This window comes from Saccopteryx bilineata, chromosome 7 (genome assembly GCF_036850765.1).
Source record: "Saccopteryx bilineata isolate mSacBil1 chromosome 7, mSacBil1_pri_phased_curated, whole genome shotgun sequence".
Taxonomy (NCBI): Eukaryota; Metazoa; Chordata; class Mammalia; order Chiroptera; family Emballonuridae; genus Saccopteryx; species Saccopteryx bilineata.
This window is the reverse complement of record NC_089496.1, coordinates 23,512,804-23,529,110: the sequence shown is the minus strand read 5'-3', so window position 1 is coordinate 23,529,110 and position 16,307 is coordinate 23,512,804. Positions and strand designations below refer to the sequence as shown.

Below are 16,307 nucleotides of genomic sequence, written 5' to 3'. Positions count from 1 at the left end.
TGATAGCTTTACTTCTTCTTTTCCGATATGGATGCCTTTTATTTCTTTGTCTTGTCTGATTGCTCTGGCCAGAACTTCTAGCACCACGTTGAATAAGAGTGGAGAGAGTGGACAACCCTGTCTTGTTCCTGATTTAAGGTAGAAAGTCCTCAGTTTTATGCCGTTTAATAGGATGTTGGCTGATGGTTTATCATATATGGCCTTTATCATGTTGAGATATTTTCCTTCTATACCCATTTAGTTGAGAGTCTTAAACATAAAATTGTGTTGTATTTTATCAAAAGCCTTTTCTGCATCTATTGATAAGATCATGTGGTTTTTGTTCTTTGTTTTGTTGATATGGTGTATTACGTTAACCGTTTTGCGTATGTTGAACCATCCTTGAGATTCTGGGATGAATCCCACTTGATCATGATGTATTATTTTTTTAATATGTTGTTGTATTCGGTTTGCCAGTATTTTGTTTAGTATTTTAGCATCTGTATTCATTAGAGATATTGGTCTGTAGTTTTCTTTCTTTGTGCCATCCTTGCCAGGTTTTGGTATGAGGGTTATGTTGGCCTCATAAAATGTGTTTGGAAGTATTGCTTCTTCTTCAATTTTTTGGAAGACTTTGAGTAGAATAGGAACCAAGTCTTCTTTGAATGTTTGATAGAATTCACTAGTATAACCGTCTGGGCCTGGACTTTTATTTTTGGGGAGATTTTTAATAGTTTTTTCTATTTCCTCCCTGCTGATTGGTCTGTTTAGGCTTTCTGCTTCTTCATGACTCAGTCTAGGAAGGTTGTATTGTTCTAGGAATTTATCCATTTCTTCTAGATTGTTGTATTTGGTGGCATATAATTTTTCATAGTATTCTACAATAATTCTTTGTATTTCTATGATGTCTGTGGTGATCTCTCCTCTTTCATTTTGGATTTTATTTATTTGAGTCCTGTGTCTTTTTTCCTTGGTGAGTCTTGCCAAGGGTTTGTCAATTTTGTTGATCTTTTCAAAGAACCAGCTCCTTGTTTTATTGATTTTTTCTATAGTTTTTCTGTTCTCTATTTCATTTATTTCTGCTCTGATTTTTATTATCTCCTTTCTTCGGCTGGTTTTGGGTTGTCTTTGTTCTTCTTTTTCTAGTTCCTTAAGGTGTGAAGTTAAGTGGTTTACTTCGGCTCTCTCTTGTTTGTTCATATAGGCCTGAAGTGATATGAACTTTCCTCTTATTACTGCTTTTGCTGCATCCCAGAGATTCTGATATGTCGTATTTTCATTTTCATTTGTCTGTATATATCTTTTGATTTCTGCACTTATTTCTTCTTTGACCCATTCATTTTTTAGAAGTATGTTGTTTAGTTTCCACATTTTTGTGGGTTTTTCCCCCTCTTTTTTGCAGTTGAATTCTAGTTTCAAGGCTTTATGATCAGAAAATATGCTTGGTACAATTTCAATTTTTCTAAATTTGCTGATATTGTCTTTGTGGCCCAACATATGGTCAATCCTTGAGAATGTTCCATGTACACTAGAGAAAAATGTATACTCTGTCGCTTTGGGATGAAGTGTCCTGTAGATGTCTATCATATCCAGGTGTTCTAGTATTTCGTTTAAGGCCACTATATCTTTATTGATTCTGTTTGGATGACCGATCTAGAGCCGTCAGCGGTGTATTGAGGTCTCCAAGTATGATTGTATTTTTGTTAGTTTTTGTTTTAAGGTCAATAAGTAGCTGTCTTATATATTTTGGTGCTCCTTGGTTTGGTGCATATATATTAAGGATTGTTATGTCTTCTTGATTCAACTTCCCCTTAATCATTATGAAATGACCATTTTTGTCTCTGAGTACTTTTTCTGTCTTGTAGTCAGCATTATTAGATATGAGTATTGCTACACCTGCTTTTTTTTGGGTGTTGTTTGCTTGGAGTATTGTTTTCCAGCCTTTCACTTTGAATTTGTTTTTATCCTTGTTGCTTAGATGTGTTTCTTGTAGGCAGCATATAGTTGGATTTTCTTTTTTAATCCATTCTGCTACTCTGTGTCTTTTTATTGGTAAGTTTAATCCATTTACATTTAGTGTAATTATTGACACTTGTGGGTTCCCTATTGCCATTTTATAAATTGCTTTCTGTTAGTTTTGTATCTAGTTTGATTATTCTCTTTTGTTTTTCTATCATTTGTTTTTGTTTGTTTGTGTTCCATACTTCTTTCCTCTGTTGCTACCTTTTTTAAGTCAAGTGTTTTTGTGGTGGTTTTTTTGAGAGTGGTTACCATTAAGTAATGAAAAGTGTACCTACCATATTCATTGTAGTACCCTATCTTATAAGTATTTCTGCACTTCATCATCCTTTGCTACTGTTAATCTCCATCCTCTCCCCCCTTTTTTTTCTTTGTTGTCACAGTTTAAGTTTGGTTTTATTGTGTTCTTGGTGGAGCTGTTACTTGTGGTGTTGTTTTCTTTTGTTCTTTGAATCTGGTTGGAAAACCCCCCTTAGTATTTCCTGGAGTGGGGGCTTTCTATTGATAAATTCTCTCATCTTTTCTGTATTTGTGAATGTTTTTATATCTCCTTCATACTTGAAGGATAGCTTTGATGGGTATAGTATTCTTGGCTGAAAGTTCCTCTCTTTCAGTGCTTTAAATATTGGGGTCCATTCTCTTCTAGCTTGTAGAGTTTCTGCTGAGAAATCTGATGATAATCTAATAGGCCTTCCTTTATATGTTGTACTCTTCTTTTCCCTGGCTGCCTTGAGAATTTTTTCTTTGTCATTGGTTTGTGTCATCTTTATTATGATGTGCCTTGGAGTGGGTTTGTTGGGGTTAAGAAAACTTGGTGTTCTGTTTGCTTCTTGAATTTGAGGCTTTAGTTCCTTCCACAGGCTTGGGAAGTTCTCGTCTATTATTTGTTTGAGTATATTCTCCATTCCATTTTCTTTCTCTTCTCCCTCTGATATACCTATTATTCTTATGTTATTCTTTCTGATGGAGTCAGACAATTCCTGTAGGGCTTTCTCATTTTTTATTATTTTTGAGTCTCTTTCTTCTTCTCTCTGTTGTGCCTCAAGTTGTTTGTCTTCTATTTCACTAATCCTATCTTCAATCTGGGCTGTTCTGTTAGCTAAGCTTGTTACCTCGTTTTTTAGCTCGTGAATTGAGTTTTTCATTTCTGTTTGATTTGTTTTTATAGTTTCAATTTCCTTGGTAATATATTCTTTGTGTTCATTGAGTTGTTTTCTGATCTCCCTATATTGCCTTTCTGTGTTTTCTTGTATATCTCTGAGTATTTTTAAGATTTCTAGTTTAAATTCTCTGTCATTTAGCTCCAAGGCTTCCAATATGTTGTCTTTTCTCCATAGATTTTTCCACATCTATTTGTGTTACCTCTCTTTCTTTTGTATCCATAATATTCGATTTCCTCTTTCTTATCGGCATCTGAGGGTGGTCTTTATATAGCACGCAGGCGCACTCCCTGGCGGCTTGAATGAGCGTCGCTGCAGTAGCTTCCTCCACACCCTCGTCTCTCAGATTCAAGTGATAACAGTCCTTTTGCTTTCAGTTTGTGTGGAACTCCGGAATGCTCCGAGGATAAATTTTTCTGTTTCTAGTTGATAAATTTGTTGTGATTTAGGGGAGAGCTGTCGGACGCGCTTCTCACGGTGCCATTTCCGTGACGTCACTCCCCAAGAGAGACATTTCTATTTCAGAAAATTTCTAGTGATTATTTCCCCCCAAAATCAACATTAAAATCTTCAGCCTTGGGTTATGTTTTTTGCTGACAGATGGCTCTTGTCAATATTGGAGTGTTTGCGAGAGAAAGCATGTGCATAATAGCATAGAAGTGATCATAATTATATACTCAAAGACACGCTGCCTGACCAGGCGGTGGCGCAGTGGATAGAGCGTCAGACTGGGATGCTGAGGACCCAGGTTCGAGACCCCGAGGTCACCAGCTTGAGCGCAGGCTCATCTGGTTTGAGCAAAAGCCCACCAGCTTGGACCCAAGGTTGCTGGCTCCAGCAAGGGGTTACTCAGTCTGCTGAAGGCCCGCGGTCAAGGCACATATGAGAAAGCACTCAATGAACAACTAAGGTGTTGCAATGCGCAATGAAAAACTAATGATTGATGCTTCTCATCTCTCTCCATTCCTGTCTGTCTGTCCCTGTCTATCCCTCTCTCTGACTCACTCTCTGTCTCTGTAAAAAATAAATAAATTAAAAAATAAAAATAAAAAAAAATAAAAAAATAAAATAAATAAAAAAAGACACACTCACAGTAGAGCCCATAAGACTCCCTTTGACAAAAATGTTGTGTCAAAGACAAGACCCGTGGATTCCTAGATTAAAAGTAAGAAGTTGCTTTGAATGCCATATTTTGTTATAGTTAGTTCTTAGCAGTATGCCACCATTAAATAAGCTTTTGAATTTTCTAACTATTGTTCTTTGTGTATTGCTTTGATGCCAAGTCCATCAGAGAGAAAGCTTGAGTCACTTGGATCACCTTGATTCTTGCAGCTCGTTTGTTTTCTGTGATACAGAAATGATTTTATTGTGGGGTATGGTGAGATTATAGTTTGGTTGAGTGATGAAAGTCTCTACAATTCTTCTGTAGAGTGAAGGTAATTGATAAGCCCAGAGCCCAGTTAATAATTAAAGCCTAACTAATTAATTGTGTTAATTAATCTGTTGCTAATTAATCGTGACACCTTCCTGCTATACCTAGGCAGCACTTCAGAGTCATTCTCATCCCAGCTCACAGCCTGTTACTTACTACCAGTCAATCAGATTGAACAAAATGAATTGTCCTTGTCATTGTAGATATGTAGGGAGCTCCTCCCCAACCTCTGTGGGTGTCTTCCTCTTTGGATCGTCCACTTCCCTCAGACTGTTACTCTAATGGTGTGGACTGAATCACAGACATTGCTTTCTTTGGGCAAGATGTATATAGTTTTACAAGGTCCTTTGCTAAAAGAGAGTAATAACATCTTTTTTTTTCTTTTTCTTTTTTCCAAGTGAGAGGTGGGGAGGTAGACAGACAGACTCCTGCATGCGCCCCGACTGGTATCCACCTAGCAATCCCCATATGGGGCTGATACTCTGCCCATCTAGGGCCACACTTCTAACCCAGCTATTTTTAGTGCCTGAAGCTGAGGCTCCACAGAGCCATCCTCAGCACCTGGGGCCAATGCACTAAACCAGTCAAGCCATGGCTATAGGAAGGGGTAGAGAGAGAAGGAGAGAGGGAAAGAGGAGGAGAGGGGTGGAGAAGCAGGTGGTCGCTTCTCCTGTGCCCTGACCAGGAATCAAACCTGAGACATGCACACACCAGACCGACACTCAACCACTGAGCCAACTGGCCAGGGCTATAACATCTTGAATTATGGTATGAGGAGGGTGCTACAAATGGTCTAACCCTTTATTACATAGTAGCAGTGAGTTAGTAGGAAAAAAGAATGAAACCTGTCTGGACCACCTTTTGTTTGTACTATTTTGAGAGATGTTCGTCTGACTTTTCTAAACAGCCCTTTGAAATAACCTCTTGTTCTGGGTATGCTGAATAGGTTGAGTAGCCATCCCAGTTTGCCTGGGACAGAGGCTTCCCAGGATACAGGATTTTCACTAAGACCAGAACCATCTTGGGCAAACTGTACTGGTTGGTCACCTTATTTGTGGGTGCCCTACCTCCAAATAGCTAGATATTGAGGAACATGAGTTCTAAGATCCTCATTCATGGACCCACCTCCCTGTTACAACTTTTTTTTCTATCCCTGGAAGGCACAGTATGAAGAATGGCTAGGAGCTGTGAGACAGAATGATTTTATTGTGGGGTATGGTGAGATTATAGTTTGGTTGAGTGATGAAAGTCTCTACAATTCTTCTGTAGAGTGAAGGTAATTGATAAGCCCAGAGCCCAGTTAATAATTAAAGCCTAACTAATTAATATGACACTGAGTTGGCCTGGTGTCTTTGGTAATCTCTGATAAACCATTTTGCCTTCACACACCACCATCACCCTTGTTCCAAATGATCTTCCATTATGTTGTCATTAAAGTTTTCCATAACTGAGCCCAACTTAAAATACAGCGAATATTATAGTTGGAATTTCCATAAGGGAGAAAGACTGTCATCCAAGGTCCGTGGTTACATGAAGAGACAGAAGGCAGCATTCCTCAGGGCATTGGGCCTGAGATGTCTATTAGAGAAGCGTGTTCACAGGTGATTTCATGAGGGTCACAGACCCTGGATTTGCCTCTAGTTTCCTGATGATTAGCAATACTAATATAAATATTTCACCCTTCGCAAGGTTGCTTCTTAGATTTGACTCCCAATTTCTTTTCCTGGGTTTAAAATTTTCTTTCAAATGAAAGGGTTAGAATAAGAATGAAAATGCAAAATGTATTTAGGAACCCAGACTTTAGAAAATGCTTTATATATAAACATTTCTTTCCTGCCTTAAGAAATCCCCTGGGAAGTGTGATTGGATAGCAAAAGATGTGGGAGGCACTGGAGGAAGAAATGAACATGTAATTTGGCAAGAAAGCTTTCCAGAAGGTATATAAAATGAACACTTGGATCCCAGATGCAGAATGAGACCAATCACGTTTGTTACTCCTATTGGACAAGAATGTACCAGCCCAGCTTTCTAATTTTATTTATTTGTTTGTTTGTTTGTTTATTTTAAGTGAGAGGAGGAGAGATAGACAGACTCCCGTGTGTTCCCCACCCAGGATCCACCTGACAATCCCCATCCCCATCCAGGGCCAATGCTAGAATCAACCGAGCTATTTTCAGCACCTGAGGCTGATGTGCTTAGACAAAACCAAGCCATCCTAGCACCCAGGGCTGATGCTCATACCAATTCAGCCACTGGCCGTGGGAGAGGATGAGAGCAAGAAGGGGGAGAGGAAAGGGGAAAGAAGCAGATGGTTGCTTCTCTTCTTTGCCCAGACCGGAAATCGAACCTGGGACATCCATATGCTGGCCAGTGCTCTAACCACTGAACCACTGGCCAGGACCCCACTTTCTAATTTTAAAGGTATGAAAGGTATTGTATTTAGTAACATGAGGAAGAAAGTGTTATTGACTGAATGTTTGCGTGCCTCCCAAAATTCAGATGTTGAAGCCCTAACTCCAATTTAATAATATTTGGAGATGGTGCCTTTGGGACATAATTCATGTTAGATAAGGCCATGAGGGTGGACCTTACCAAATGGGATTAAAGCCATTCTAAGAAGAGACACCAGAGAACTTGCTCTTTCGGCAGTGTAAGTATACAGCAAGCAGGTGGTTGTTTGCAAACCAGAAAGAGACTCCTCACCAGACACCTTCAGCTAGGACTTCCCAGCCTCCAGCACCCAGTGGGAAGTAGATTTCTGTTGTTTTAACCACCCGATCTGTGGTATTTTGTTAGGGCATCCCAGGCTGACTAAGACAGGAAGAGATGGCACTGGAAGAAAAGAGCAGTTCTTTAAGTATTGAAGAGGAATGATTATTTCTGGCAAATAACAGATACCCAGTAAATGTTCAAGTGATAAGAAACTTTTTTATCTTAATGATCACTTGGCTTCTTTAGTCATAGAGAAAATCAACTAAGTCAGTTAATATATTAATTTTTAAGTTTCAGAAATCTCATGTGGTTTGGTGAATTCTGGTTTAATTTTAATTCTGTCTTGAAAAACGGTGAAGTTTCCGTGTGTGTGTATGTGTGTGTGTGTGTGTGTGTGTGTTACTCATAGTCCTGTGAATATGAGCCCTCTGTGGAGAAATAAACTGTTTACATCTGGTAACAAAGAAAAGTTAACTCAGCTATTTATTTGAAGGAAATTATCAGACTCAAGAGTCCCCTACTATGGACAGATAGGGCACCACCTTCTCTAATCTGTATTCCTCTGGTCTTCACTGTGAATGGCACCTTCATTCCCTGGTAGTTTATTTTCTGCAGGTCTCTGTCTCGATGTCACAACTCGTCTCCGGTTCTTCTTTGCCCCAGTCCTCCCCTGTATGTTTTTCCATTGTTCCTCCTGTGTTCTTTCCCACCAGCCCATCTTCCTTCGTGAACTGGCCTCCTTCGAGTGCCTCCCTCCCCTCCACGCCCTCAGTATCTCTCACTCTTTGTTCTGCCTTTGCTATACTTTTCCCCAACACGTGTCTTTGCTTTTCAAGGAGCCCATCCCTGTCCTGCATTCCTGGGTGAAGTCAGCACCTAAGGCCAAGGTTCCCTTCCTGAGTGCCTGTTCCCTCTTTGATGGTTTTGGCAAGATTTTAGATTTAGGGCACTGTCAGCCAGCTCTGGTTTTTAAATCCCCATTATTTGCAGGCAAATGCTGTCTAGTGCTGCAGACCAATTAAAGCACAAATGTATGCAACAATATAAATCAAATCCAGTTTGGCTCTGAGTGTATATATATCTATTCATATACACATACATATATGTGCAAATACTCATGCTCATACTTGAATTACCCTGAAATGAACCAAGCAAGTGAATATTGAGATGGGAGGGGTTGAAGCTGGTGAAAAGAAGGGAGAGAGAAAGCCTTCTTGGTAGGAGGACCAGTAACCATTTCTAGGTATTAAATGAGTGCCAGTTATGGACAAAGTGGGCAGTGAGTTATGTGCCCTGGCTACAGAAGCAAGTAGGGAGCTAGCCCTGTCCTCAGAGGGCTTCCAAGTTGGCAATCGAGACCAACAAGTAAACTATTAATAGCTGTGGGTTATCATAGGGGTAGGGAAGAGGTGAGGTGAACAGCACGTATACACACAACGTATCGCAAGTGGCCATGCTGGGATCTTTTTCTTTTCATTTTTAAAGTAATTAATACTCATAAAATGCTAAGTACAAAATAATAGAAAAATACAGGAAAACAAACAAATCCCCCATAATCTTACTATTGAATATACAGAGAGGGACAAAAGTAGGTTTACAGTTGTTCATATGGAAAATAATACCATAATTAATAAATAATAATTCCCCAGTTAGTAAATAATAATACAAGAATAAACTCTGTGTTTTGTGTACTCACACTTATAAACCTATTTTTGTCCCATTCTGTATGGTAAAATATAAAGTTTGTCACTGTACTTTAAACCATTGTACTTAAGCCTTTCATATATTTAGGGCTAAAGCAATTTTCTTAACAGTTTTTTACTTACAAATCTAACGTTTGTTGGAAATATCATTTCTTAACTACTTTTTTTAAAAACAGCTTTTATTAATATATAATTCACATACCACGCAATTCACCAACGTAAATTGTACAGTCCAATGGTTTTTAGTTTAGTATATCCACAGAGTTGTGCAACCATCACCACAATCCATTTAAAATGTTCATGTTCTAAAAGAAACCCCATGCTCATTGGCAGTCACTCCTCATTTCACCCTCCCCATCCTAGGCAACTACTAATCTAACTTCTGACTCCATAGATTTACTTCTTCTATACATATAAATGGAATCATACTATAAATAGTGCTCTTTTGTGACTGGCTTCTTTTATTTAGCATAGTGACTTTAAGGGTCATCCTTTTGTAGCATTTATCGGTGCCTCATTCCTTTTTATGACTGACAGACACCACATTGTGCATCTCTGCTATATTCTGCTTGTCCCTTTATCCTTTGGTGGACGTTGGGTCATTTCCACATTTGGCTGTTATGAATGGTGCTACTTTGTACATTCATGTACAAGTTTTTGTGTGGACATACGTTTTCAATACTCTTGGATATGATTAACTACTACCCTTTTTGCATGTTTTTCATTCTCAAATGTCATAAGGATCATTATATACATTATTTGTTACAGTAAAGGAACAAGTTTAAAACTAAGTTAATTATCTTCCAGTCTTCTTCTCCGTGCCCCCACCCCCCTCTCCCTACCTGCTCATTCAGCCTGGCTTTACTAATGTTGTAGTACAAACTCAAAATAATGTTTCTTCTTCCAAGTCACATTCAGTCTTTCACCAAGTTCTGATCATCTTCCCTTAAATGTCTTACTGTCCTTCCCATTTTCTTGTCCACCTAGTCTCTCTTCCTGTCGTCTCACTCATCCAGAACCCTCCCCATTGGCCCCCCTGGCTCCCCATTGGCTCCATCTCCGTCCCCTCGGATTAACTCAGTAAACCTCTGCCGGATTAATTTTTCTAAAGCACTGCTGTTTGCTGCTCATTGGAGTCAGACCAGCCTTAGCCACCTACTGACCCGTTTCCTTGGATAAGTTACTTGACTTCTCACCTGTTAAAAAAAAATTAATCAGACCACCTCCCAAGAGCCTAGTAATAATTAAATGATTGCCCTGTGGGCTCCTGTCTCCCACCAGCAAAATGAGACAGACTTCTCTAGTTCATGGTCCTGTGTTTGTATATCTATTTTTTTTCTTTTTTTTTAATTTTTATTTATTTATTCATTTTAGAGAGGAGGGGGGAGATAGAGAGAGAGAGAGAGAGAAGGGGGAGGAGCAGGAAGCATCAACTCCCATATGTGCCTTGACCAGGCAAGCCAGGGTTTTGAACCAGCAACCTCAGTGTTTCCAGGTTGACACTTTATCCACTGCGCCACCACAGGTCAGGCTATGTGTTTGTATATCTTGTCTGCCACAGGGCAAGGATATGGTAGCATGTGGTATGTGTGTGTGTGTGTGTGTGTGTGTGTGTGTGTGTGTGTAGATAGATATTTATAAACTTACATTTTAATATATTTGTCTTAAAATGTATAATATAACTTAAATATATGCATATTACATATTAAGGTTATATATATAGTATTTAATATATATTTAGGTGAGTGGTTATCTCCCAGCACCTAATGCAGCCCTATGTATTTGAGTGATTACTCAATTAGTATTTACAAAGTAAATCAATTAACTGATTTTATGCTTATTCTGGTTAGTTGACTAGGTGGTAAGAGTAAGGTGATAAATATTTTTAACAGATGACAGCTCTAGAAATGAACATGGGAGCAACTATAAAATAGTAGTAATGGCCTGACCTGTGGATGGCACAGTGGATAAAGCGTCAACCTGGAATGCTTAGGTCGCTGGTTCAAATCCTTGGGCTTGCCCAGTCAAGGCACATATGGGACTTGATGCTTCCTGCTCTTCCCTCCTTCTCTCTCTCTCTTTCTCTCTCATCTCTTTTAAATTAATAAATAAATTAATTAAATAGTAATATTTTTCAGAAGGTCATTTTACAAATGTGGAAAATTCCTCTTCTAATCAAGAAAATTAACAGCTAAACCATAGCTACAGGTCAAAGGCAGGTTACAGAGGTGTTCTATAGGATGATCCATGACTTCCTCTTCTTTTTAGTACAATGAAAGTATCATAACTAAATGCAAGCTTTCATCTTTCATTCTGCATGAATCATTTCCTTTCTATAACAGACACATCAGCATGCACTTCTCAACTACTAGAAAACATACCCTACGTCTAAGTGTTGTTTTCCACTGTTCATTGAGGTTGTGAGTGATATTTATATGTTCTTTTAGCCGTTTGTTTAAAAACGCATGTAATCTGAAACTTAGTTCCTTTGCAGTTTGACCCAAGAAAATTCTTTTTACTGATAAAAGTTTTTAGCTAAAACTACCTATGGAAGAAGAAATGAGTCTGCTAATTTAAGATTAACTGATCCATTTTGGAAATTTTGACATTATTATTTTTTGCCTTGATGATAAAGGTGTAAAAGGTGTAAGAGTTGTAACCGGTACAGAGAACATATACTGACCTCAGAGGAAGGACTCTTAGTCTTAAATATGACTTGGACACCCACCACATGGTGACTAATGTCCCCTTCCTTTCTTGTTCACCATGTGAAATGCTTTTTGTTGTCATCTGTATTTATAACAGGCCAGGACCAAGAGAGGTCTCGCGTGTGTGCGTGTGACAGAGTATGTGAGTCTTTAGTTGCCACTTACTGTGGGTCTACTATAAACTGGACCTTCTATAGATGAAACAGATCAAGTTCAAAGAGGGAGGGTATGTGACTTTCCTACATCATTCAGGAGACAGAGCTGGTGGGGATTCACACGCTGGACAGTCCATCACCAAAGTCGACACCCTTTGCCAAGTCAACAAATATCCTGGAAAATCAACATGTGAGAGGCAGGAGAAACATTAAGGCTTAAACTCTCACAAATTCAAAAGAGCCTGGGGGAAATCCTTGCTAAAAACCCCCAAGAACCATATTTGTTTTGGCATGATTGCACCTAAGGTGATGAGAGAAAAGAATAGACTTCGCTGTGGTTTGAAATGAACGCAGTGTGGTGCAGTGGATAAAATGTCAACCTGAGTGATGAGTGTTCGAAACCCCGGGCTTGCCTGCTCAGGGCACCAATGGGAGTTGATGCTTCCTGCTCCTCCCCCCTCCTTCTCTCTCTCTCCTAAAATGAATAAAGTCTTAAAAAATTAAATGAATGAATGAATGTAAATTTTGCCATTATATTTTGCAATAATCTCCCTTTAGTTAGAAAAAATGGTTATATGTATTTTTTTCATAAAGAGCTTATCTTATCAGCATTAACTATTATTATCAAGTATAGTGGAGAAGGAAGACATCTGAAGCAGATACTTGGAAATAACCTAAAATTCTCTTTCCTAAAACTCCTAGCAATGTTCAATTTCAGCTGTTTTCTCCCAAATATTGTTTATCTTGTCGAATAAATTTTTTTCAAAGGGTAGTGTAGCAAAGCCTTTCCAGTAGGCTCCTCAGAGAAATGTAGGTACAAAATCAGAAATGGGATTCATGAAATTGAGGTGCAGTAAAGGGCTTTAGCAGATAATGTTTGAATATCATTACCTGGTTAAACTCCTGGAAAATCATGTAAAGTAAGTGACTGTAGTTTTTGATACAGTAAACTACATAAAAGTTGCTGACTTTTAAGTATTGTCCTGTTTTAAAAAATGATATTTTTTAGTGTGTTTCTACCATCAGAGCAGTTGCACAGTCTTTATTTGGTAATGATTTTGGTAGGTATAATTTTATTACTTAATTCCTCCTCCCCCAAAAAATGAGTATATAAAAAAGAAATTTTTAAAAAACTAAAAATACATTTCAGATCTACTACTCTCGGTAGAATATCTCTATTGCTAGTTTTATCTTTAAATAATTAGTTTAAAAGAATAATTAGTAAGTATGTCACCTGTGAGGGGGTTTTGTGTCTAAAAACAGACAAGATGGGATAGCTTAGTGGATTCTCTCCCTGCCATGATTTGGAAAAAATGCCTGACTTTTTATCTTTTATGAGCCTCTGTCTCGTGGCATGAAATTGAACATTCCTCTTCTGTCTTCGGTCTTTGTGCAAGGCCTCTGTAAAGATTTCCAGGAGGGGTACGTTTTTAGTGGGCAGAAACGGTTCAAAGTTACTTTGGACCTCCTCAGCTTGCCTCTGTATCTGCCATCAGTGTCACGGTCTTGGTGTCTTTATTCTCCCATTTCCTCCTTCAGCCCTCTACTTCCTTCCAGCTCAGCTCTATGTCATGGTCACAAAGAGCCAGCCAAGGCTGATTCATGCATGGGTATGTTTTACTGAATCATTTCTTCCAATTAGAAACTCATTCAAGGCAGTAGAGTTAAACTGCCTCTTACCACCACCAAGAAACCAAAGAATATAATCGAAGATTATGTTCATATTTTCCCACCTGAAATAAACCATAAATTATATGAATTAAAGGCAACTTAACTCAGCTAAGCTGAGGAAGGAAGAAATATTCAACATAATCTCAATGAAAATCCAGTCCTGAGTGTTTCTTCATTACATGGTGCACATAGCTCAGAGACCTGATATAGCCAAGACGTTTTTCCATAGAGCCTTTATCAAAACAGATTCTATCACACAAGGTCCCTGACCCAGTCTTATTCTCACATCTTCATACCCCACCATAGCACACCCAAGAGTTGGTCGTGTTAAAGGTTTCATCCTTCCTCTGAATCCATTATTTCTTTCCATGCTCTTGATTCTCTATCATAGTTTGTATAAAATACTCAGAATTTTCAGCCAGAAAGTCAATAGATGGTTCTTTTTTTTTTTTTTTTTTTTTTGTATTTTTCTGAAGTTGGAAACAGGGAGGCAGTGAGACAGACTCCCACATGTGCCCGACTAGGATCCACCGGCATGCCCACCAGGGGGTGATGCTCTGCCCTTCTGGGGCGTTGCTCTGTTGCAACCAGAGCCATTCTAGCACATGAGGCAGAGGCCGTGGAGCCATCCTCAGCACCCGGGCCAACTTTGCTCCAATGGAGCCTTGGCTGCGTGCGGGAGGGGAAGAGAGAGACAGAGAGGAAGGAGAGGGGAAGAGTGGAGAAGCAGATGGGTGCTTCTCCTGTGTGCCCTGGCCGAGAATCGAACCCGGGACTCCTGCACGTCAGGCCGACGCTCTACCACTGAGCCAACCAGCCAGGGCCAATAGATGGTTCTTAGAGTTTGATCACATTTACATCTAACCGCTTGCACAGCTGAATGTACAGGTTCCAATTTGGCCTCTTCCCCCCTTTTTAGGCCCTATTTCCGTTGTCTTGTGACTATGTGTTTACATGCAAAGATTAATTTTTTATGAGTTAATTGCATACAGTCAGAGTTCAGTGGTTTTGTATAATTCAAACCAACCCACACCTGCTACAAAGCCAAGTTACTAAATGACCAGAGTCACACTCCAGGTCTTCCTAAGGTGACAGAAGTCATTGTGATCTATATCAGTGGTCCCCAACCCCCAGGCTGCGGACCAGTACTGGTCCGTGGGCCATTTGGTACCAGTCCGCAGAGAAAGAATAAATAACTTACATTATTCCCGTTTTATTTATATTTAAGTCTGAATGATGTTTTATTTTTAAAAAATGACCAGATTCCCTCTGTTACATCCATCTAAGACTCACTCTTGGTGGTTGTCTCAGTCACGTGATACATTTATCCATCCCACCCTAAAGGCCAGTCCGTGAAAATATTTTCTGACATTAAACCGGTCCGTGGCCCAAAAAAGGTTGGGGACCACTGATCTATATACTGAACTGCTGCCTCCAGGTTTCCTGTATTCCCATCGCAGGTTTTGCTGAGTATTCACAGAAGAGTGATCATGATTCAGACCTTGACTTGCCATAATCTTTATCAAAGGAGGCGGAACGGATGCGCCAGCTTTCCCTCGAGTACAGTGGTACATGCTGCTCTGGCAGCTTGCTGGCCTGCAGGGCTTGAGAGTACCCTGCTAACACCTCTCACAAATGTATCAAGCATTTGCTTAAATGCATAATGGAGCCATTTGAGATAGATGCTCAACATGGAAGAGTTATTCGTGTTTAGTCTCAAACCTCATAATGCTAGTTATACTTCATTTTGTCATTTTATACTTTAAATATTGAGGAAATAGAGAAATGTAAAAAGAAAGACATATTTTTGCGCAACTCAAGTTCTATGCTTTGGTTTGCCAATTAAGATGAGAGCAAACGGCCGTGTTAAAGATTGAGCTGAAGGAAGAATTTGAAAATCTAGAAGGAGCATGAGTCAGTAAGTTTATGGAGGGTATAGAGAGCCACAGTCGGTTTGGTGAATTACTTTACTCCTTGTTAAAATAGAGCAAGAATGTGAAGACACTTAGACACATGCAAAGCAATCTGAGTACAGAATCCTGAGATACTAAGGGTAGGCTTCAACATATGAATTGGGGTGGGGGAGCACAATTCAACCTATAACATTGCCACAAATAAATTATTTTCCACTACACTGGAAAAAGAACCATTTTAAGAATACTAATAAATAGAAAGTATGGTTGAAGAATTTTACGGTGTCTTCTGAGCACTGAAGTTCTGTGACTTTGCAGAACTTTACATATAATGAGTTTATTTACTGTGCATAGAAAATATTTAAGGGGTAAAGTTTAAATATTTATAAGTTTAAATATAATTTTTAAATATGATCTCTGTTAATAGTCTTTAAATATTTTTAAACACATTATTGTTGAAAAATACCTGTTTATGTCATTCATTGAGCAAGGAGATAGGGAACATTTACATGTATACCATAGGTGTGCGTGTGTGTGTGTGTGTGTAATCAAATAAAATATTTACTAACCCAGCACCTGTTCAGGTAAAGCACTAGGCCAAAGGTTGGGTACAAACCTAGAAAAGTCCCTGTTCTCAGAGGGTATTTGATCTCCTGGGAAAATACACGGGAAGTGTCACCAATTGTGCCAATTTAATTGCTAGTTAAATTCTCAGTGTAAACAATGAGGGCTGTGGCTTCACAAATGCTTCTGAAGTTCAGAGTTAAGATTTTGAACTTGTAGTGCTTCTCTACCATAATATTGGGAGAAAGGGGAATGGTATAATCCGAAAAAGGGACCCAGAGGTAGCTGACT

General features: G+C 39.0%; 1 protein-coding gene across 4 annotated transcripts in view; it reads left to right on the top strand.

The window, feature by feature from the left end:
• Positions 1-16,307, top strand: part of CDK6 (cyclin dependent kinase 6) — a 254,199-nt gene that overhangs the window by 214,910 nt on the left and 22,982 nt on the right. The gene's annotated exons all lie outside the window — the stretch shown is intronic.